The sequence below is a fragment of the Mustela nivalis genome (genome assembly GCF_964662115.1).
Source record: "Mustela nivalis genome assembly, chromosome: 5".
In the NCBI taxonomy this organism is placed as follows: domain Eukaryota; kingdom Metazoa; phylum Chordata; class Mammalia; order Carnivora; family Mustelidae; genus Mustela; species Mustela nivalis.
The window spans coordinates 55268315-55292776 of record NC_139024.1 but is presented as its reverse complement, the minus strand read 5'-3'; the positions used below and the strand labels follow the sequence as shown (position 1 = coordinate 55292776).

General features: G+C 41.0%; 1 long non-coding RNA gene across 3 annotated transcripts in view; it reads right to left on the bottom strand.

Annotated features, from left to right (window-relative positions):
• The window catches only part of LOC309864654, a 251154-nt gene that overhangs the window by 128976 nt on the left and 97716 nt on the right, over positions 1-24462 (bottom strand). The gene's annotated exons all lie outside the window — the stretch shown is intronic.

Genomic DNA, 24462 nt, shown 5'->3' with positions numbered 1-24462 from the left:
TTTTTATTAATTTTTTATTTTTTATAAACATATATTTTTATCCCCAGGGGTACAGGTCTGTGAATCGCCAGGTTTACACACTTCACAGCCCTCACCATAGCACATACCCTCCCCAATGTCCATAACCCCACCCCCCTTCTCCCAACCCCCCTCCCCCCAGCAACCCTCAGTTTGTTTTGTGAGATTAAGAGTCACTTATGGTTTGTCTCCCTCCCAATCCCATCTTGTTTCATTTATTCTTCTTGTATTTTCATTTCTTTATGACTTTCTTCACTTTCTCTTCTCCAGCTTACTTTTTTAAGAGTACAGTATATAATACAAATAACATACAAAATATGTGTTAGTTGACTGTTTCTGTTTTCAGTAAGGATTCTTTTCATCAATAGTAGGCTATAAGTAGTTAAGTTTTGGGGTTACCAAAATTATACATAGAAGAGAAAGGATAAAAACCATCTGATCATTTCAATAGATGCAGAAAATAAGTTTGATGAAGTACAACACTGATTCATGATAAAAGCCTTCAACAAAGTAGGTTTAAAAGGAGCATACCTCAACATCATAAAAGCCATATATGAAAAACCCAGAGTTAGCATCATACTCCATGGTGAGAAACTGAGAGCTTTTCCCCTAAGATCAGGAATAGGACAAGGATGTCCATTCTCCCCACTTTTATTCAACATAGTACTGGGAGTCTTAGCCACAGCAATCAGACAAGAAAAAAAATAATAAAAATTATCTAAATTGGTAAGGGAGAAGCAAAACTTTTACTAATTTCAGATGACATGGTACTATATAGAGAAAACTCTAAAGACTCCACCAAAAATCTACTAAACCAATAAATGAATTCAGTAAGGTAGCAAGATGCAAAATGAGTATAGAAAAATCTGTTGCATTTCTGTGCACTAACAATGAAATAGCAGAAAGAGAAATTAAGAAAACAATCTTATTTACAATGGCACCAAAAAGAGTAAAATATCTAGGAATAAACTTGAAAGATGATAGATCTGTACTCTGAGAACTATAAAACATTGATGAAAGAAATTGAAGACCATCCAGACAAATGAAAAGATATTCCATGCTCATGGATGGAAAGAACAAATCCCCATACTACCCAAGCAGTCTACAGATTTAATGCAATCCCTATAAAAATATCCACAGCATTTTTCACAGAACTAGAAGAAATAATCCTTAAATATATATGGAACCTCAAAACCTAAAATTTGTATGGAACCCAAATAACCAAAGCAATCTTGAAAAATAACAAAACTGGAAGTATCATAATCCCAGATTTTAAAATATACTACAAAGCTTCAGTAATCAAAACAGTATGGTACTGGTACAAAAAATAGACATATAATTAGTAGAATAGAACAGAGAGCCCAGAAATATACATACAATTATAGGGCCAATTAATCTCTGACAGAGGGAGTAAGAATATGCAATGGGAAAGAGTCAAGTCTCTTCAACAAATAAAGCTGAGAAAACTAGGCAGCTAAAGAGTGAGACTGGACCACTTTCTTACACCATAACGAAAAATCAACTCAAAATGGATTAAAGACATAAATGTGAGATCTGAAACCATAAAGATCCTAGGAGAGAACACAAGCAGTAATTTCTCTGACATCAGCCATAGCAACATTTTTCTAGATATGTCTCCTGAGGTAAGAGAAGCAAAAACAAAAATTAACTTTTAAGACTACATCAAAATAAGGTTTATGCACAGCAAAGAAGGTAATGAGCAAAACTACAAGGCAACCCACTGAATGGAAGTAAATATTTGCAAATGATATACCCAATAAGGCGTTAGTATCCAAAATATATAAAGAATTTGTACAGCTCAACACCCCAAAAAACCAAATAATCCAAATAAAAGTGAGCAGCACATGAACAGACATTTCTCTAAAGAAAACATACAAATGGCCAACAGACCACAGAAAGATGCTCAATATCACTCATCATCAGCAAAACTCAAATTCAAACCACTATGAGATATCACTTCACACCTGTCAGAATAGTTAAAACCAAAAACACAAGGAATAAGTGTTGGAAAGGATGTAGAGAAAAAAAGAACCCTCATGCACTGTTGATGGGAATGCAAACTGATACAGTCACTGTGGAAAATAGTATGAAGAATCCTCAAAAAACTAAAAAGTAGACCTACCATAAAATCCTCATTCAAAATGATATATTCACCCTTGGGTTTATTGCAGCATTATTTGTGGTATCTGAATTATGGACGCAGACCAAGTGTCCACTGATAGATGAATGGGTAAAGAAGAAGTCATTACATATAGATATAGATATAGATATAGAAATAGATAGATATAGACATAGATATATATACAGATATAGATATAAACTTTTCATTTTATGAGCCAAAACCAAGAGTCCAACATGCAAACACACACAAACACACACACACACACACACACACATACACAGAAACTGGAATATTACTCAACAATAAAATGAATGAAACATTGCCTTTTGCAACAACAGGGATGGATCTAGAGGCTATAGTGTTAAATGAAATAAGTCAGTCAGAGAAAGACAAATACCATATAATTTCATGCATTTGTGAAATTTAGGAAACAAAACAAACTAAGACAAAAAGAGACAAACAAACAAACAAAAAAAATAGACCCTTAACTATAGAGAACAAACTGAGGTAAGTGGGAGGGATGGGTGAAATAGGTGAAAGAAGTTAAGAGTACACTTATTTTGATGAGCATTGAGTAAGGAATAGAATTGTTGAACTACTATATTGTACACCTGCAACTAATATAACACTGTATTTTAAATATTTGGGAAGATGATGCTAGTGTGTTTATCTAGTTACTAGGAGTAACTAAAAAGAGGTAAAGTAGGGGAAAATCACACTCCAGAAGCTCTCAGATATCTTGGATGAGATGTTTAAAGGAGGAGGTTAAAGTCATAGACTAAAAGATATCATTCTTGAGGCTCCACACTCAATGTGGTGTCTGCTTGAGATTCTCTATCCTTCTTCCTCTGCCCCTCCCACTGTGTGTAGCCTTTTTCTCTCTCTCAAATAAATAAGTAAATAAATATATATATATTTTTTTAAAAAGATAACTTTCTTAGATTGAATTTTAAATATCTGGTCAAATTTTATTTATAAAAGTTATGACTGAATTAAAGGAACACAAAATGTTTAAAGAGTCAGAAAAAGGATCTACTAGACAATTAGTAACCAAAGGAAGTCAGGAATGCCAGTATTTATGTAAACAAATACAAATTACCAAAATTGAGTCTATTTACCAATCACCAAATACATAAACCAAAATAGTGACCAAAGTTTTCCTTTCCTCTCCTTACCCCATAGTCTACATCCCCCATCAATGAATATGGTTCAAAGAAACTTAATAGACAGACTTTCAAGGGACAGAAAACCCCAACTTTATACTAGATCTTCCAGAAAAAGAAAAAATAATAAAAGCCGTTCACCTTATTTTATTAGACCAATAAATCCCTGATATTGAAACTATCAGAGTACAAGAAAATAAGCACACTGGCCAATTTTACTTATGAAATATATATAAGTAGCCAAATAAACTTTTGCAGATCAAATCCAATAAAAAAAATATATGCTCACAAACATGCAATTTTATCCTTTCTTGAAGGATAAGAATGACTAAGCAATAAGAAAAATCTATCAGTAAAACTCACCATATCAACAAATTAAAAAAGAAAAGTCATCTCACCACTTAATTTTTTTTTTAAGATTTTATTTATTTATTTGACATAGAGAGGCACAGCAAGAGAGGGGACACAGCAAATGAGTGGGAGAGGGAGAAGCAGGCTTTCCACTGAGCAGGGAGCCCAATGCGGGCCTTGATACCATGACCTGGGGGCATGACCTGAGCTGAAGGAAGACACTTAATGATTGAGCCACCCAGCTGCCCCACCACTTAAGTATTTTTAAGGCCCAAAAGCATGTGAAAAAAAAATCAACATTTATTCTTGCTTTTTAAGCTGTTAAAATAGAATTAGAAAGGAAACTGTCTTAACCTGACAAAATGAATTTACAAATATCTTTAAAGCAAGCATCATGCTTAAAGATGGAACTTCGAGGGAGAGGAGTCAAGATGGAGGAAGAGTAGCAGGCTGAGATAACATCAGGTAAAAGGAGATCAGCTAGATAGTTTATCAAACCATTCAGAACACCACAAATCCAACAGGGGATTGAAGAGAAGAAGAACAGCAATTCTAGAAACAAAATTGACCACTTTCTGAAAGGTAGGACCTGTGGAGAAGTGAATCCAAAGCAACGGGAAGAGAGACCGCAGTGGGAGGGGCTGGCTCCTGGCAAGTGGTGGAGCAACAGAGCACAAAATCTGAACTTTTAAAAGTCTGCTCCACTGAGGGACATTGCTCTAGAGGCTAAGCGGGGTTGGAACCTTCATGGGGACAGTGTGGTCTCAAGCCCCCAGGGTCACCAAAGGATTGGAGATGTCTGAGTATTGCAGAGCTCGCAGGTATTAGAGCAGAGAAGCTGGCTACGGAGACAGAGCTGAGGAGTGAGCTCTCAGCTCAGGATTACCTGAAACTGTGATCTGTGGTACAGTCAGACCACTGCTCTTTGAGCAGGGACCCCACAAGTGGCAGATCCAGGAAGACCACCTTGGAAGAGCACCAGTGACCTGCTGGGTTTGGAGACTCCAGGTGGGGCTGTGTGCCAGAGACAGAGATGCTGGGTCCACAGTCCAAGTGAGCTCAACACACAGCGAGAGGGCAGGGATACAGGAGCGATTGAGGCTTTTTCTCTGAGGGCGCACTGACAAGTGGGTCCCCAAGCTCTTGTCTCCTCTGTGCTGGAGATTGGGAGGTCACCTTTTTATTACCGTTTTCCAGAACTCTTGAAGGAAAGCTATCAGGGAACAAAGGCTTCCGAGAGCAAATGGGAACAGATTACTTAGCCCAGCCCCTAACAAGGGTGGTGCAATTCTGCCTCAGGCAGAGACACTTGAGAATCACTACAACAGGCCCCTCTCCCAGAAGATCGGCAAGAAATCCAGCAAAGACCAAGCTCACTTATCAAGAAGAGCGAATTCCAGAGGAGAAGAAAGCAAAGCATGGAATTGATGGCTTTCTCCACATGATTTTTTAGTCTTGCAATGTTATTTTTTTTAATTTTATTTTTTCTTATTCTATTTTTTTTAACTTTTACTCTTTCCTCTTTTAACATTTTTTAACTAGTTTATCTTAACAATACCTTTCTATAAGGCACATAACTAGAGGTGCCTCCACAGGGTGAGGCCCAGAATAAAGATGGCGCCGGCTTGCCGTCTCTTCCTGCCAACAAGGCGCCAATTTCACAGTTTCGGTTCCTGAAACCTATGGCACTTCCTCCTCTCGCCCGATCTTATTGGCTCTTCCCCCTCTGTCCTCACTTCCCTTCTGCTGCTCTATATAAGGTGTGCCCCCACACAATAAAGTGAGATCCTGCTTCGACAGATCTCCTGAGCCTGGTGTCGTCCGTTGGTGCATCCGGGTTCACGACACTCGCCATCCCGCTCAGCCCCGGGAAGGGGCCTCCGGCTGGTCCAGTCGCCTCCACCCCTCTGAGGGAACCCCAACAACTGGTGCCCCGTGTGAGGAACCTCGCTCTTCTCGCTGACGGGCCAATCGGTCAACAGGTGAGTGTACCCCCATAAGTTATGGGGCAGTCCTCTTCTAAAAACGACCCCCCTGTTAAACCAAAGAGGTTCTACCCCTCGCTAGACCCCTTTGACACGGCTCCTTGGCCCCCGGACCTCCAACCCAGATCTCTGGCTGAGGGCCCCCCTGCGCGCCCCCCTTCCACTAACCCCTTTATTCAACCGTCACCTCCCCTGAGCCCTCCAGTTGTTCTCTCTTCCCTGTTAATGTTAACCCAGGAGGCAACCGTCCAGCTCCATGGTACCCATGGGAGCCTGGGGACCTTAAGGAGCTCAAAAAGGCAGTGTTGGAGGATGGGCCCAACGCCCCCTGGACAGAAACCATCCTCCGAGGTCTGGCCCATTCCCCATGTACGGCGGCTGACTGGCGGTCACTAGCTAGGGCCATTCTTCCGGGGGCCCTATATATAAAGTGGACAGCCTTATATAAAGAGGAATGTCAGCAGATTGCAGAAAGAAATGCCCGAGCCAATCCAGCCATCCCTATAACTATGGGAATGCTTGCTGGGACTGATGGCCAGTATGCCTCCGGAACCCAACAGGCAGCCACCCCCCCCCCCCTTACCAGGACCAAATCCGAGCCGCTGTGCTCGCGGCTTGGAGCAAACTTGAGGAGGGGCCTTCTGAGTCACCAATAGCAGGGTTACACCAAAAAACTAACGAAGATTTGCCCTCTTTCATTGATCGGGTGGAGAAATCAGTTAAGAAAAAGATGCCCCCTGGGGATCTCAGAGACCATTTCGTCAGAATGGCAGTATGGGAAGGAATGACCCGAGATTATAAGATGGCCTGTGCTGGCCTAAAAGAAAGATCTATGGACCGCTGGGTTATTGCTACAAAAGACATTGGGTCCACATCGCATCAGGCGCGAGCTATGGCGGCAGCCTTAAGAGAGCATCAACAGGACAGCCTTGAGACGCTAGTGTGTGTAATGCAGCAGGCATCATTGCAGCCCCACCAGGCCAACCTTCCCCGCCTGTGCTTTGGCTGTGGGCAAGAGGGGCATTTTAAGAGAAACTGCCCCCTAGGGTGCAAACCAAGCTCCCCACAACCTGTTGATACGCCCCGAACACCATGTCCTAAATGTAGGAAGGGGTTCCATTGGGCCAAGGATTGTAGATCTACCTTTAAACTCCAATCGGGGCAATCCCCAGCCCCGTTAAACAAGGGGAAAACACCTGTCAAGGTTCTTTGGACAGTTCCTTTGGTCCCAGGCCTCCGCCCCAAAATGCGTCTTACCATCGGAGACAAGTCCTTTAAATGCCTCATTGAACGCACTGTCCTCAGGCAAGAGGAAGTCCCCCCTTCTTGGAAACTTGTCCCCGGCCCTCCCCTACTGGGGGTAGGAGGCCAGTCCAGCTCTTATGAGACTGCTAACCCGTTATGTTGGGTAGATCCAGATGGCAACAGAGGACAGATTCGCCCCCTAGTGGCCCCTGGCCTCACCGCTAACCTACTTGGTCAAGATATTCTAGGGGCAACGGAGGCCTTCATTAGTACTGACCATAAGGCCTTCTTTGATGATGTACTAGATGAGGAAGAATACCAACAGCAGTTCCAGGAAGGAAGGGACTCCCATCCTAATTACCGAAAGGACCCCTATCTTGAGAGCATTAGGCAAAGGTATCAGTCCCCCCAATCCTAAAGGCCACTGCCCTGCCCCAGGTCCCTAAGATTACCTGGAAAGAGGGACCCCCCATTTGGGTGGAGCAGTGGCCTCTCCCTTCCCACAAACTACAACAACTCCATATCTTAGTGCAGCAACAGCTCGACCTAGGACATATACGCCAGTCCCTTAGCCCTTGGAACTCACCCATTTTCATTATCAAAAAACCCAATGGTACATGGAGATTACTACAGGACCTGCAACAGGTCAACAATAAAATGGTCCCCTTTGGAACCCCCCAAAGGGGACTTCCATGGATTCCAGCCATTCCATCCAACCATTTTATTACCACCATTGATATAAAGGATTGTTTCTTCTCCATTCCCCTCCACCCTGATGATATGGAAAAGTTCGCCTTTTCCCTGCCCGCTCTTAATTTCTCCGGGCCCGATCAGAGGTTTGAATGGACGGTCCTCCCCCAGGGGATGGCTAATAGTCCATCAATCTGCCAGAACATATTAGCCCAGATTTTTACATCATTTTTCAGAAACCCAGACATTCTATTTTACATCTATATGGATGATATTATCCTAGGAGCGCCTGACCGCTCTCAGCTTGACCTCCTCACTACCGAGTGCCTCTCTATTTTGGCCCACCATAATTTCAAGGTGGCCCCTGAAAAGATCCAAAGGATCCCCCCTTTTAAAATCCTTGGATCCTTACTCTCCTTGGATACAGTGTCCCTGATCAGACCCCAATTAAAGATTCAACCCTCGTACACCCTACCTCAGTTACAAAAACTACTTGGTGAAATAAATTGGATGAGGCCATGATCTCTATTTCTACTGAGAAACTCACCCCTCTATTTGACCTACTCAAGGGCTCAAATCTTTCGTCTGATATCATTCTAAACACAGAACATATCCAAACACTCAATGAGGTCCAACGGGCCATTGATAAATCTACCTTAAAGCGATTCACTCCCTCCGAGCCCTTAATTCTATATGTTTTCCCTGGGGAATCCCTAATGACAGCGCTATTAGCCCAACAAGGAGAACCCATTCAATGGATCCACCTTTCGGGGGGGGCACCCCGCGAGTATACACGGCGACTGACCAACTCGCTGACTGCATCATGAAAGGGAGAAACAATTCGCTCCGTTTATTTGGACAGGATCTAAGTAGCATTGTTATTTCCTACCGAACTCAGGACTTCACATGGCTCCAACGCAATAATGCTAGGGTGGCCATAGCCTTAGAAGGATTCTCCGGAAATATAGATTGCCATTATGGGCCTTATAAATGGATGAATTCCTTCGGTAAGCTGCAGTGGAAGATCCCCATGCTATTCATCACCCAAGCAGATCCATCCTTTCATACAGCCTTTACAGATGGAGGAAAAGTAGGAGCTTCAGTAGTGATCTTCCCCCCTCACTCTGATACTGATAGAACCCCTACCCCTCAGAAATCTCTCATCCACCTGGTCCAGGGGTCTGCACAATTTAAAGAGCTTTATGCTGTGGTCCTAGCCCTTTCCACCATTAAGGGTCCCCTCAATTTATTTTCTGACAGCCTCTATGTGGTAAACCTCCTACCCAACCTAATCGACGCTCACATCAAACTAGATTCTAACCCCATCACCCCACTTATGATCCAAACCCGAACCCTCCTAAAACAAAGAACCAGCCAAATATACGTTCAACATCTCAGGGGACACCAAGGACTTCCGGGTTTCCTATCCCAAGGTAACTCCTTGGCTGACCAACTTGCATCTACTCCCCAATGTTACTCTGTAGAAGAGGCTGCTCACTTCCATAAACTTACACACACCAATTGGAGGGAACTCCATCAACGCTTCCCCCAGGTACCCATTAAAAATCTCAAAAAAATCATTCGAACCTGCAAATCCTGCCAACCTTTCCTACAAGTTCCCCCACTCCGGGGGGGGGGGTGCAATCCTACGGGGCTACACCCCAATCACCTCTGGCAAACAGATGTAACCCATTACCCCTCCTTTGGTAAACTTAAATTTGTTTTCGTGTCCATTGACACATGTTCACATGCTTTCTGGGCAACTGCCCATGCCGGCGAAAAGACTAAACATGCTGTCAGCCATTTCTTACAATGTTTTGCCACTCTAGGACTCCCCAAACAAATTAAAACTGATAATGGTCCTTGCTTTACTAGCACAACCTTTAAAACCTTCCTCTCAGAATGGAACATCTCCCACTCCACCGGCATTCCTTATAACCCTCGAGGACAAGCCATTGTGGAAAGACAAAACCGTACCCTCAAAGACCAATTACAAAAACAAAAGGGGGAATCCCTTCCCCCACATGATCAACTCAAAAGGGCACTGTTCACCCTTAATATTTTAAATTTTTCAAAATACGATCATTTGACAGCGTTCCAAAGACACTGGTCTGCCATAACCCCTTATACCTCAATATCGGTCAGATGGAAAGACCCCCTGACTGGGTATTGGAGGGGACCTGACCCCCTCCTCACTACAGGTAGAGGGTTTGGATGCATATTCCCCCCGGAAGAAAAGAAGCCTATTTGGGTGCCCACACGAGACATCAAATACCTCCCAGCCCCAGAAAACAATAATAACCCAGACCCAGAGAGCCCACAACTCTCTGAGGAACCTTTTCTCCCTATCTGACCCACAGATCTACAGTCAAAAGATGATATTATCAATGCTCCTGACCCTACTGGCTCATGCACAAGTCACTATTGCGGGACTCTGCGACCCAGGTAAAGCCAAGGCCCTGCTCCGAGGAATACAGGGAAATCCTTGTGACTGCAAAGGGGGCACACACACCAGACCCCCTGCCTCACAATGTTACCGATCAAAAATCTCATGCTCAGGTAATGCTCCCAGAACCGTCCCTACATCACAAGGAAAACCTGGGCCTTGCCCATGCTCCACATTCCATCCCTCACTCCACACTGTTTGCTACACAGACACCGCCCAACAATGCTCTTTTGATAACAAAACATACTGGTACACAAAGCGGGGGACAAACTCACCCAGTGATACGGGGGCCGGCAGCAACTCGATGCCATCCCCTTGTTATGGCACCCCAGGGCAGGATGTCTGCTTCAACTCCGTGGCGCCCATAGGAGTATCTGATGGGGGCGGGCCCCAAGATCAAACCCGCAATGCAATTGTATCGCGCAGTATTGAAATTATGATCAGGAGCCAAGAACCTCCTGTCTATCACCCCCTAATCTTACCTGAGAACCGGGGAGTGCTACAGCTTGACCCCGAAACTGAAAGTATTCTAAACACTGTCTTCGCTCTCATAAACTCCTCCAACCCCTCTCTCGCCTAGAACTGCTGGCTATGCCTTAAGAATGGGCCTCTTCTGGCCCAGGCCATTTTAGTCAACAATATCTCATTATCCCTACTCTTCTCATCATGTCAGCTTCTACTGCCCCGACCCAACATATATATTTCCCCCCTCTCCACTAATACCTCCTGTCTTTGGGTGCCACCCCTTGCTGATAATTCCTCTAACCTAGATCTCGGACGCATTGACGATGTTTTCTGCAGTAATAACTGCCGAAAAGGGAGGCATCTGCTTGTTTTTGCAGGAGGAATGCTGCTTCTATGCCAACAAATCGGGCATAGTTCAAGATAAAATTAGAAAACTACAAGAAGACCTGGAAAAGAGGCGTCGCGAGATGTGGAACAGTCCGTTCGGGACCAGCTTCGGTGGCCTTCTCCCATACTTCCTCCCTCTTCTGGGCCCCCTCTTTATTCTGCTCCTTGTCGTTTCCTTTCGCCCCTGCCTTATCAATAAGCTAACTCAATTTATACAAAAAAGGATGGAAGCCATTCAGTTAATGAATGTTCAAGTACATTACCAGAGACTGGCCACCCATGATGAAGAAATCTATCATTAATCTTTATTGGCCAATGACGGGTAAGACCCCATATTGGTTGGGTCAACCTAAGACAGGCCTTAAAGGAGATGCCCCCCCGTAGCAGCATGATATTCAGTGATGGGTAAGACCAATGAGAGACACAGAGCAACCTAAGACAGAGGACATACCTATGCTGTATGACCCTCAATGACGGGTAAGCCTGTTGTCTTGTCACTGGCAACCTAAGACAGAAGTCATGCCTACAAAAACAAAAGGGGGAAATATAAGGCACATAACTAGAGGTGCCTCCACAGGGTGAGGCCCAGAATAAAGATGGCGCCGGCTTGCCGTCTCTTCCGGCCAACAAGGCGCCAATTTCACAGTTTCGGTTCCTGAAACCTATGGCACTTCCTCCTCTCGCCCGATCTTATTGGCTCTTCCCCCTCTGTCCTCACTTCCCTTCTGCTGCTCTATATAAGGTGTGCCCCCGCACAATAAAGTGAGATCCTGCTTCGACAGATCCCCCGAGCCTGGTGTCGTCTGTTGGTGCGTCCGGGTTCGCGACACTCGCCATCCCGCTCAGCCCCGGGAAGGGACCTCCGGCTGGTCCGGTCGCCTCCACCCCTCCGAGGGAACCCCAACACCTTTCAAAAAAATCTTTTTGAACCTTCATTTTTTTTTCTTTTTTAAGATTTTAGTTATTTATTTGAAAGACGTAGATCACAAGTAGGCAGAGAAGGAAACAGAGAGAAAGAGGAGGGAACAGGCTCCCCACTGAGCAGAGAGCCCAATGTGGGGCTAGATCCCAGGACCCTGGGATCATGACCTGAGCTGAAGGTAGAGGCTTTAACCCACTGAGCCACCCAGGAGTCCCTTGAACCTTCATTATTATAGTTATATTTTATACTTTAGTGTATCTAGCTTTATTGTTTTGTATACACATGGGTTTTTTTCTTTAAAAAATTTTTCTTGGGATACAACTTCTTCTAATAGATCAAAATATACCCTAAATCTAGCACAGGGCTTTGTTCTAGTCTCCAGGCTGAGCAAATTTTCTCCACTTTCTTTTTTTTTTTCTTTTCCCAACCAACTTATCCTATCAACTCCTTTTTTAGAATTTTTAAAAATTTTTCATTTTTATAGTCATATTCCATCCCTTTATGTGTTTACCCTTATTTATGTGTGTGTGTGTGTGTGTGTGTGTGTGTGTGTGTATCTTCTTTGGTCTTCTAAGAGACCAAAGTATTCCCACTTAATTAAGTGGGTGGCTCTGTTCTATTCACCAGTCTAATATCTATATTATCTTTTTTTTTTTTAATTTTTTTAACTTCTTTTTATCCCCTTTCTTACCCCCATGATCTGGGGTCTCTTCTGATTTGGTTAACACACATTTTTCTGTGGTTTTTGTCACCCTTTTAGTATTTTATTCTCTCTGTATATTCTTACCTGGATAAAATAACAAGGCAGAAAATCTCATCACAAAAAAAAAGAACAAGAAGCAGTACTGAAGGCTAGGGACCTAATCAATACGGACATTGGTAATATGTCAGATCTAGAGTTCAGAATGATGATTCTCAGGGTGCTAGCTGGGCTCAAAAAAGGTATGGAAGATATTAGAGAAACCCTGTCTGGAGAAATAAAAACCCTTTCTGGAGAAATAAAAGAAATAAATCTAACCAAGTGAAATAAAAAAGCCATTAATGAGGTGCAATAAAAAATGGAGGCTCTTACTGCTAGGATAAATGAGGCAGAAGAGAGAAGTGGTGATATAGAAGACCAAATGTTGGAGAATAAAGAAGCTGAGCAAAAGAGAGACAAACAACTACTGGACCATGAGGAAAGAATTTGAGAGATAAGCAATACCATAAGACAAAACAACATTAGAATAATTGGGATTCCAGAAGAAGAAGAAAGACAGAGGGGAGCAAAAGGTATATTGGTATGAATTATTGTAGAGAATTTGCCTAATATGGCAAAGGGAACAAACATCGAAATCCAGGAGGCACAGAGAAACCCCCTCAAAATCAGTAAGAATGGGTCCACAGCCCCATTATCTAATAGTAAAACTTACAAGTCTTAGTGACAAAGAGAAAATCCTGAAAGCAGCCCAGGACAAGAAGTCTGTAACATACAATGGTAAAAATATTAGATTGACAGCAGACTTATCCACAGAGACCTGGCAGCCCAGAAAGAACTGGCATGATATATTCAGAATACTAAACATGCAGCCAAGAATACTACATCCAGCTAGGCTATCAATGAAAATAAAAGGAGAGTTAAAAAGCTTTCAGGACAAACAAAAACTGAAAGAATTTATAAACACCAAACCAACCCTACATGAAATATTGAAAGGGGTCCTCTAAGCAAAGAGAGCCTAAAAATAGTAGACCAGAAAGGCACAGAGATAATATACAGTAACAGTCACCTATAGGCAATACAATGGCAATAAATTCATATCTCTCAATAGTTACCCTGAATGTAAATGGGCTAAATCCCCCAATCAAAAGACACAGGGTATTAGAATGGATAAAAAACAAAGCCCATCAAAATGCTGTCTACAAGAAACTCATTTTAGACCCAAAGACTCCTCCAGATTTAAAGTGAGGGGGTAGAAAACCATTTACCATGCCAATGGACATCAAAAGAAAGCTGTGGTGGCAATCCTCATATCAGATAAATTAGATTTTAAACCAAAGATTATAATAAGGGATGAGGAAGGACACTGTATCATACTCAAAGGGTCTGTCCAACAAGAATATCTAACAATTTTAAATATCTATGCCCCAACATGAGAGCAGCCAACTATATAAACCAATTAATAACAAAATCAAAGAAACACAACAATAATACAATAATTGTAAAGGAACTTTAACACCCTCCTCACTAAAATGGACAGATCATCCAAGCAAAAGATCAACAAAGAAATATAGGCCTTAAATGACACACTGGACCAGATGGACATCACAGATATATTCAGAACATTCCATCCCAAAGCAACAGAATACACATTCTTCTCTAGTGCACATGGAAGAGTCTACAGAATAGATCACATCCTGGGTCACAAATCGGGTCTCAAAAGACTGGGATCATTCCCTGCATATTTTCAGACCATAATGCTCTGAAGCTAGAACTCAATCACAAGAGGAAATTTGGAAAGAACCCAAATACATGGAGGCTAAAGAATATCCTTCTAAAGAATGAATGGGCCAACCAGGAAATTAAAGAAGAATTGAAAAAATTCATGGAAACAAATGATAATGAAAACACAATGGTTCCAAATGTGTGGGACACAGCAAAGGCAGTCCTGAGAGGAAAATATATAGCGATATGAGCCTTTCACAAGAAACAAGAAAGGTCTCAAGTATACGACCTAACCCGACAACTAAAGGAGCTGGACAAAGAACAGCAAAGAAAGCCTAAACCCAGCAGGAAAAGAGAAATAATAAAGATCAGAAATCAATGAAACAGAAATAAACAAACAAACAAACAAACAAACAAAAAACAAAGCAAAACAATAGAACAAGTCAACAAAACTAGGAGCTTGTTCTTTGAAAGAATTAATAAGATTGATAAACCGCTGACCAGACTTATCAAAAGGAAAAGATATAAAATCCAAATAAGTAAAATCATGAATGAAAAAGGAGAGATCACAACCAACACCAAAAAAATATAAACAATTATAAGAACATTATGAGCAACTATACCCCAGCAAATCTGACAATTTGGAAGAAATGGATGCAGTCCTAGAGACATATAAACTACTAAAACTGAACCAGGAAGAAATAGAAAACCTGAACAGACCCATAATCAGTAAGGAGATTGAAGCAGTCATCAAAAATCTCCCAACAAACAAGAACCAGGGCCAGATGACTTCCCAGGGTAATTCTACCAAACATTTAAAGAAGAATTAATTCATATTCTCCTGAAACTGTTCCAAAAAATAGAAATGGAAGGAAAACTTCCAAACTCATTTTATGGGGCCAGAATTACCTTGATCCCAAAACCAGACAAGGATCCCATCAAAAAGAGAATTACAGACCAATATCCTTGATGAACACAGATGTGAAAATTCTCACGAAAATACTAGCCAATAGGATCCAACAGTACATTAAAAGGATTACTCACTATGATCAAGTAGGATTTCTTCCAGGGCTGCAAGATTGTTTCAACATCTGCAAATAAATCAGTATGATAGAATACATTAGTAAAAGAAAGAATAAAAACTACATGATACTCTCAATAGATGCTAAAAAAGCATTTGACAAAGAACAGCATCCTTTCTTGATCAAAACTCTTCAAAGTGTAGGGATAGAGGGTACATACCTTAATATCATCAAAGCCATCTATGAAAAACACGCGGCAAGTATCATTCTCAATGGAGAAAAACTGAGAGATTTTCCACAAAGGTCAGAAACATGGCAGGAATGTCCATTATCTCCATTGCTATTCAACACAGTACTAGAAGTCCTAGCCTCAGCAATCAGACAACAAAAAGAAATAAAAGGCATCCAAATTAGCAAAGAAGAAGTCAAACTATCAGTCTTTGCAGATGATATGATACTTTAGGTGGAAAACCCAATAGACTCCACTCCAAAACTGCTAGAACTTGTACAGGAATTCAGTAAAGTGTCAGGATATAAAATCAGTGCAGTTGCATTTCTATACACCAACAACAAGACATAAAAAAGAGAAATACAAAATCCTTGAGGAGAACACAGGCAGCAACCTCTTCGACCTCAGCCGCAGCAACATCTTCCTAGGAACAACGCCAAAGGCAAGGGAAGCAAGGGCAAAAATGAACTATTGGGATTTCATCAAGATCAAAAGCTTTTGCACAGCAAAGGAAATAGTTAACAAAATCAAAAGACAACTGACAGAATGGGAGAAGATATTTGCAAACGACATATCAGATAAAGGACTAGTGTCCAGAATCTATAAAGAACTTAGCAAACTCAACACCCAAAGAACAAATAATCCAATCAAGAAATGGGCAGAGGACATGAACAGACATTTCAGCAAAGAAGACATCCAGATGGCCAACAGACACATGAAAAAGTGCTCCATATCACTCGGCATCAGGGAAATACAAATCAAAACCACAATGAGATATCACCTCACACCAGTCAGAATGGCTAAAATCAACAAGTCAGGAAATGACAGATGCTGGCAAGGATGCAGAGAAAGGGGAACCCTCCTACATGTTGGTGGGAATGCAAGCTGGTGCAGCCACTCTGGAAAACAGCATGGAGGTTCCTCAAAATGTTGAAAATAGAACTGCCCTATGACCCAGCAATTGCACTATTGGGTATTTACCCTAAAGATACAAACGTAGTGATCCAAAGGGGCACGTGCACCCGAATGTTTATAGCAGCAATGTCCACAATAGCCAAACTATGGAAAGAACCTAGATGTCCATCAACAGATGAATGGATCAAGAAGATGTGGTATATATACACAATGGAATACTATGCAGCCATCAAAAGAAATGAAATCTTGCCATTTGCGACAACATGGATGGAACTAGAGTGTATCATGCTTAGTGAAATAAGTCAAGCAAAGAAAGACATCATATGATCTCCCTGATATGAGGAAGTGGTGATGCAACATGGGGGCTTAAGTGGGTACGAGAAGAATAAATGAAACAAGATGGGATTGGGAGGGAGACAAACCATAAGTGACTCTTAATCTCACAAAACAAACTGAGGGTTGCTGGGGGGAGGGGGTTTGGGAGAAGGGGGTGGGATTATGGGACATTGGGGAGGGTATGTGCTTTGGTGAGTGCTGTGTAGTGTGTAAACCTGGTGATTCACAGACCTGTACCCCTGGGGATAAAAATATATGTTTATAAAAAATAAAAAATTTAAAAAATAATAAAAATAAATAAAATAAAAAATAAAAAAAGAGAGAAATAAAGGAGTCAATCCCATTTACAATTGCACCCAAAACCGTAAGATACCTAGAAATAAACCTAACCAAAGAGGCAAAGAATCTGTACTCAGAAAACTATGAAGTACTCATGAGAGAAGTTGAGGAAGACACAAAGAAATGGAAAAATGTTCCATGCTCTTGTATTGGAAGAACAAATATTGTGAAAATGTCTATGCTACAAAGCAATCTACACATTCAATGCAATACAATGGCACTAAATTAATTTCTCTCAAAATATTCATATCTATCAAAATACCATCCTTATTTCCCCAAAGAAATAGAAAAAATAATCCTAAAATTTATATGGAACCAAAAAAGACCTCAAATAGCCAGAGGAATGTTGAAAAAGAAAGCTAAAGTTAGTGGCATCACAATTCCAGACTTCAAGCTCTATTACAAAGCTGTCATCATCAAGACAGTATGGTACTGGCACAAAAACAGACACATAAATCAATGGAACAGAATGGAAAGCCAAGAAATAGACCCTCAACTCCATGGTCAACTAATCTTTGACAAAGCAGGATAGAATGTCCAATGGAAAAAAGACAGTCTCTTCAACAAATGGTGTAGGGAAAATTGGACAGCCACATGCAGAAAAATGAAACTGGACCATGTCCTTAAACCATGTATGAAAATAGACTCAAAATGAATGAAGGACCTCAATGGGAGAAAGGAATCCATCAAAGTCCTTGAGGAGAACATAGGCAGCAACCTCTTCAACCTCAGCTGCAGCAACTTCTTCCTAGGCACATCGCCAAAGGCAAGGAAAGCAAGAGCAAAAATGAACAATTGAGACTTCATGAAGATCAAAAACTTCTGCACAGCAAAGGAAACAGTTAACAAAATCAAAAGACAAGTGACAGAATAGGAGAAGATATTTGCAAGCAACATATCAGATAAAGGGCAAGTATCCAAGATCTATAAAGAATTTAGCAAACTCAACACCCAAAGAATAAATAATCCAATCAAGAAAAGGGCAGAGGGGCACCTGGGTGGCTCAGTGGGTTAAAGCTTTTGCCTTTGGCTTAGGTCATGATCCCAGGGTCTTGGGATCAAGCCCCGCATCAGGCTCTCTGCTCATCAAGGAGCCTACTTCCTCCTCTCTCTCTGCCTGCTTCTCTGCCTACTTGTGATCTCTGTCAAATAAATAAATAAAATCTTTTAAATAAATAAATAAAAAGGGCAGAGGACATGAACAGACATTTCAGCAAAGAAGACATCCAGATGGCCAAAAGACACATGAAAAAGTGCTCCATATCACTCGGCATCAGGGAAATTCAAATCAAAACCACAGTGAGATATAACCTCACAGCAGTCCGAATGGCTAAAATTAACAAGTTTGGGAATGACAGATGCTGGCGAGGATGTGGAGAAAGGTGACCCCTCCTACACTGTTGCTGGGAATGCAAGCTGGTGTAGCCACTCTGGAAAACAGCATGGAAGTTCCTTAAAAAGCTGAAAATAGAGCTACCCCATGACCCAGGAATCACACTACTGGGTATTTACCCTAAAGATACAAATGAAGTGATCTGAAGGGGCATGTGCACCTGAATGTTTATAGCAGCAATGTCCACAATAGCCAAACTATAGAAAGAACCCATATGCCCATCAACAGATAAATGGATCAAGAAGATGCAGTATATATATACAATGGAATACTATGCAGCCATCAAAAGAAATGAAATCTTGCCATTTGTGATGATGTGGATGGAACTAGAAGGTATTATGCTGAGTGAAATAAGTCGATCAGAGAAAGACAATTATCATATGATCTCCCTGATATGAGAAAGTTGAGAGGCAACGTGGCGGGGGGGGTTGGAGGGTAGGAAAGGTAGGAAACCAGATGTGATTGGGAGGGAGACAAACCATAAGAAACTCTTAATCTCACAAAACAAACTGAGGGTTGATGGGGGGAAGGGATTAGGAGAGGGTGGTTGGATTATGGACATTGGGGAAGGTATGGGATATGATGAGTGCTGTGAAGTGTGAACCTAGTGATTCACAGACCTGTATCCCTGGGGCTAATAATTACATTATATATTAATAAAAAAATAAAAAGATGGAACTTTGAAGCATTCTCCTTAAAGTCAGCTATAACAACAATAATAACAAAAATTTATTACTTGTGCTATGCAGTTTTGTGTTGGATGTTCAAGTCAATACAATAATACAGTAAAAATAAAGATTAAAAGACTGAAGAAGACACAGATTCCCTTTTTTCCATCTTTCAGATTGCTTCATCACTTACATAGAAAACATTAGTAAACAGATAATTAAGCTTTACAAACATAAGAACATTTGACGAGTTTGCTGGATACATGAAACATGAGGTGCTGGGACCCTGAGTCATAAGGACAAGTGGATGAGGTCACTGTAAGAGGGAAAAGAGTGCCTACCAATACACAATTCACTCATCTGCCTCCTATTGCCTCCATACGCTGAGATGGATCATCTAGTTCATCTGCCTTCTTCACTTGTGGGCCAATACATGCCAGCATCACCTCAGCTCACTTTGCAAAATGGCTGGCCAAGTGTGAAAATGTCCCTAAATTTGGATCTTGTGCTGAGAAATCAGGTGAGATTATCATTGACATTTATTATAAGCTGTGTATTCCAAACAAGACAACATAAGAAGCCCTGGCAGTAACCCAGCTAATAAATGGCATCTTGCTTACCATTTTTCCCTTTGGAAATTTCAAGGGGAAAGGATAATTAGTTGAGACAGAATTTTGCATTCCCTTTGGGGGGGTTGTTTGTTGTTGTTTGTATCATCAAACTATTACCTTGAATGCTAACTTCCTCATGTACACTTTCATGTTCCAGCAATGTTGCTCACACTCTTTCTTCGAAGAATCAAGAATTATTTTTCCCTTCTCCAATCAAAAGTTTATTCTTCATAAAAATTCTGTTCAAGTGTATGAAGCTTCTAGATACTTCCCAACTAGAGTCAGCCATGTGTTCAGATGTATCTATGTTGGTGTCTGTATTGTGTTTACATATTTAGCTCCCTGAAGGATTTTATTTGCTGAAGTCAAGAAGAAAGTCCATTTCTGCATTACTATGGAGCATCAAGCAGTGGATAGGAAAGTATCCTAACTATATCTGTTGACTATTTTCTTTAAAGATTTTATTTATTTGACAGACAGAGATCACAAGTAGGCAGAGAGAGAGAGGAGGAGGAGGAAGCAGGCTCCCTGCTGAGCAGAGAGCCCAATTCGGGGCTCAATCCCAGGACCCTGGGATCACGACCTGAGCCGAAGGCATAGGCTTTAACCCACTGAGCCACCCAGGTGCCCCTCTGTTGACTATTTTAAAGTTGATCCCAGTATTACCCAATAGCATTTTCTGCAATAAATGGAAATGTCATTTCAGCATTCTGCAAAACTATAGTGACTATCCATATACAGCTAATAAGCACTTGAAATGTGACTGGTATGACTAAAGAAATGAGTTTTTAATTTTATTTCACTTTAATAAGTTTAATTGTAAATAATAGAGTTTGAAAGATTTCTTATGACAGAAAATGAAAATTATGTAAACTAATATGACATTCCATTTGCCTTAGCTGACAAATAAGTAAAATCAAGTTCATTTCCAACTTCGGTTCTCATCTTAGGTGCTCGGTAGCACCTAAGATGCTCTTTCTAAGTCTCTGTGGTTGGAGTGGGCTTCACCCCACTGATACATCCTCGGCCCCAGAGCCCATATTCTTGGCCCAAGTCTGGGGTAAATGACTGGGCTGAGCCTGCAGTGTTTGAGCAATAAGGATCACCATGGTTCTGATTTAGGACTGAGATACGTCTCCCAGGTAGAAAAGAAAGTCTGTTCATTTCATAGGAAATGTGACACAACGTAAGAGTTTCAGATGCTCATCTCTGAAAACGCCAACAGCTTCCGACTTTCCCACAGCTGTGACTTTGGCATTCACAAGTGTGGGAAGCTGCAGTTTTGGCAATGGCACCTGGCATGTTAGCAGAGGTGCTCAGGACTTTCATGCACTTTTTGAATAGACTTCTTAATTCATGATTGAAAAAGCAAGATGAAGACGAACTCCAAAATAGTACACATTTGGTTTATATGAATATAACTCACTCAAAACTCAAGCTTAAATGTCTGCTAAAAAACTCATGGAGGGGTGCCTAAGTGGCTCAGTGAGTTAAGCCTCTGCCTTCAGCTCAGGTCATAATCTCTGGGTCCTGGATCAAGCCCCGCATCGGGCTCTCTGCTCAGCAGGGAGCCTGCCTCTCTCTGCCTGCTTTTCTGCCTACTTGTGATTTCTGTCTCTCTCTGCTCTCACTCTGCCTGCTTTTCTGCTTACTTGTGATTTCTGTCTGTCAAATAAATAAATAAAATTAAAAAAAAAAACTCATAGAGTGTAAGAGCTGATATTCCCTACATTAGATCTCTGAACTGCTCAAATTCTCTCTCCAGGTTTGCATAGACCATGCATTATTAGTACCTACAGAAAGCTCAGGATTCAACTAAACTCATGTAGACCTAGCATAGAAGACCTCAACAAAAATACATAAAAAATCTATACTTTTAAAAAGCCTTTCTCCATTGATTTCACTAAGTTAAATTAGACAGATTTGAGCTTCATTTCCAGATCTACCAACTACAAACTTGAGTCCTTAGACAAATTATTAGCTTACTTGAGCAAGTTTATTGACATTTTAATGGTGACTAATACAAAATTTTAGAAAAGGGCACATGATATGATGAGTACTGGGTGTTAAGTGCAACTAATGAATCATTGAACACTACATCAAAAACTAATGATATACTATATGTTGTCTAATTGAACACAATAAATAAAAAATAAATAAAACCAATAGACTATTATATATATCACACCAAGCACAGTGCCTGGTACACAATACACACATGAATGTAGGTATTACTGTTACTTCTACTGTTGCTATTACCTCTACTACTCCTACTGTTACAATTACTTATACCACTACTATAACCACTACTATTACACTATTACTACTACTACTATTAAGTGACCAAAGATGAACACAGAAAACTCTGGATATGAGAGCAATAAGGAGGATTCACTTGCTTTTAGCTTACAGAAATACAAAATTAAAAGTGATGACTATATCAGATCATAGTGTTGTGCACTTGAAACTAATGTAACATTGTGTGTCAACAATATAGCATAATTTTTTAACTAAAAAAAGTAATGACCAGGATGCTTGGGTAGCTCAGTTGGTTAAGCATCTGCCTTTGGCCCAGGATCCTGGGATCAAGCCTCATATGGAACTCCCTTATATATTCCATTTATAATTTATAAATTCCATTTATTATTTAGCAGTATATTCCATTTACTGCTTCTCCTTCTGCCTGCTACTACCCCTCCTTGAGCTCTCTCTCTCTCTCTCTCTCTCTCTCTGTATCGGTGATCACAAAAAAAGAAAAAGGAAGAAGCAATAATGAGAAAGAGAAGAAAGATGGGCAGGACATATTAACCAACTGGGTATGTGGAAATTAAGTGCCTACCAAGAATAAAAGAATGAGTCCAAAGTTCTTAAGCCTTGATGCTTAAAAAGAATTATGGGCTCCACTGAAATTGAGCCAGAAGTGTAGAGAATGGCCAGGAAAAGTGGAGCCAGATGACAATGACATGAGACAGATGAGACATGGGTATTACTGTAGGAAACCTGTAGGGATAGAGATACAGATTTGGGGCCAAGCAACCTTGAGGTGTAGGGGAGAAGGCACATAGAAGGCATCTAGAGAGTCAAAGGACAAGGACTTGATCCTAGAGATATGATAACCAGAAGACATTAGGTCTCAGAAGCCAGCATTGGTGTGCCTTTAGGAGAAAGGAGAAATAGCTCTAAAATTAAGAATTTCTCAGAAACCATTTCTCTGAAACAGGCTCTACCTGTTTTTTGAACTATACATATAACAAAAATGGGATTTATGATTTATGCAATAAATTCTTTAATGTGTCCCAGTGTGCCAGACACAGTTCAAGGGATGGAGACAGGAAGAAAACCAATGAACTGAACATAAGGCTCTCAAGTCTCTGCCTCTTACCTGTTCAAAGTCACTAATGCTTGACAATGACAGCCAATCTCACCCACTCCAAAGACAATCTTAGACCAATGTGATTAGGTGGCAGAACCCAGGATCAGTCTTGCCACAGAAAGTTGATACCTGGATGTATCCATGGTCAAAACTACCCCCTTCCCTGCCCACCACCAGCCTTCCATATTAGTCTCCATTCTATACACTGATCATAACCAAAATGTTCTCCTTGAAGACAGTGCAATTTGGACCACGGCTTAACTTTGCTAAATTCTACCTCCTCACAGTAGAGTTAGTGCCACTAAATTAGGCCTATCTTTTCTCATTTCCTTAAGTTCCCTACACTCTACTCAAGAAATATTTAATTGACTCTATTCTATTCTAAGGAGTATCTGAGTAGTGCTCATGAAAAAAAAAAAAAAAAAACCCACAACATTCCAGTTTTACATATATCTCAAGAAACATGTTCACTAACAATCTCAAAATAATCTTGACCCCTTCCATGAAAAGGACAGCCTCAGCTTCAACTTTCTAATGGACAACTTAGCAAGGCAGAAAGACTTTCCATATTTAGAGAGGTGCCCAAACATCAGAGCCCATGAATTCCCACCCAGGTAGCTCTGAGTTACCCCTGTCTTCTACCAATGATTCGTATCTGTGTTCATCAGGGCTTACAGTCTTCTGGCCCTTAGTAGTTTTACATATTTCATTCACTCTTTTTCAGAACTGCAACTAGACCAAAAATGTATAAAAGATCCAAAAAGGGAAAAATCTAACTAGTCCCAGAACATCAAAAACTAAATAAGAAAAGTTCTTTGCCTTGTGTTAAGCTGCAAGCCAGATTGCAAAATTCCAATTCCATTTACTTAATGAGTTGCTTATAATGTCACAACAGCAATAAATCTAGTCTCAGAAGACTAAGGAAGTGAAACATGAGCAATGACTTAAGAGTTTTGTCTATAAAACAGTGAATTATTCACTAAGAGGGTTTTTTTCTTCTGATGTGTAGACCTAGTCTAGATTCAAAAGAGTTTCAGTTCAATAGATATTTGCACATTACCAGATGTGTGCAGATGAGTAACATTCTACGGCGATTATTTCTAGGAGTTCCAATTCTTAAAAGTCAAGGGTGAGGGTTAGCACAGATAGAGACCCAAGAGCCAGAAAGGTATGCTGGGATGAAGGAAATGAACTTTATACCATGTGGTTGCAGGAAGGGGTAGACATTGAACTATTTTAAGTAGGAGCATGATGCAATCCAATTTGCATTTTAGACAAAAGATCACTATGGTGATGATGGGTTGCCACAGCAGTGGCAAAGCCAAATAAAGGGACTGCT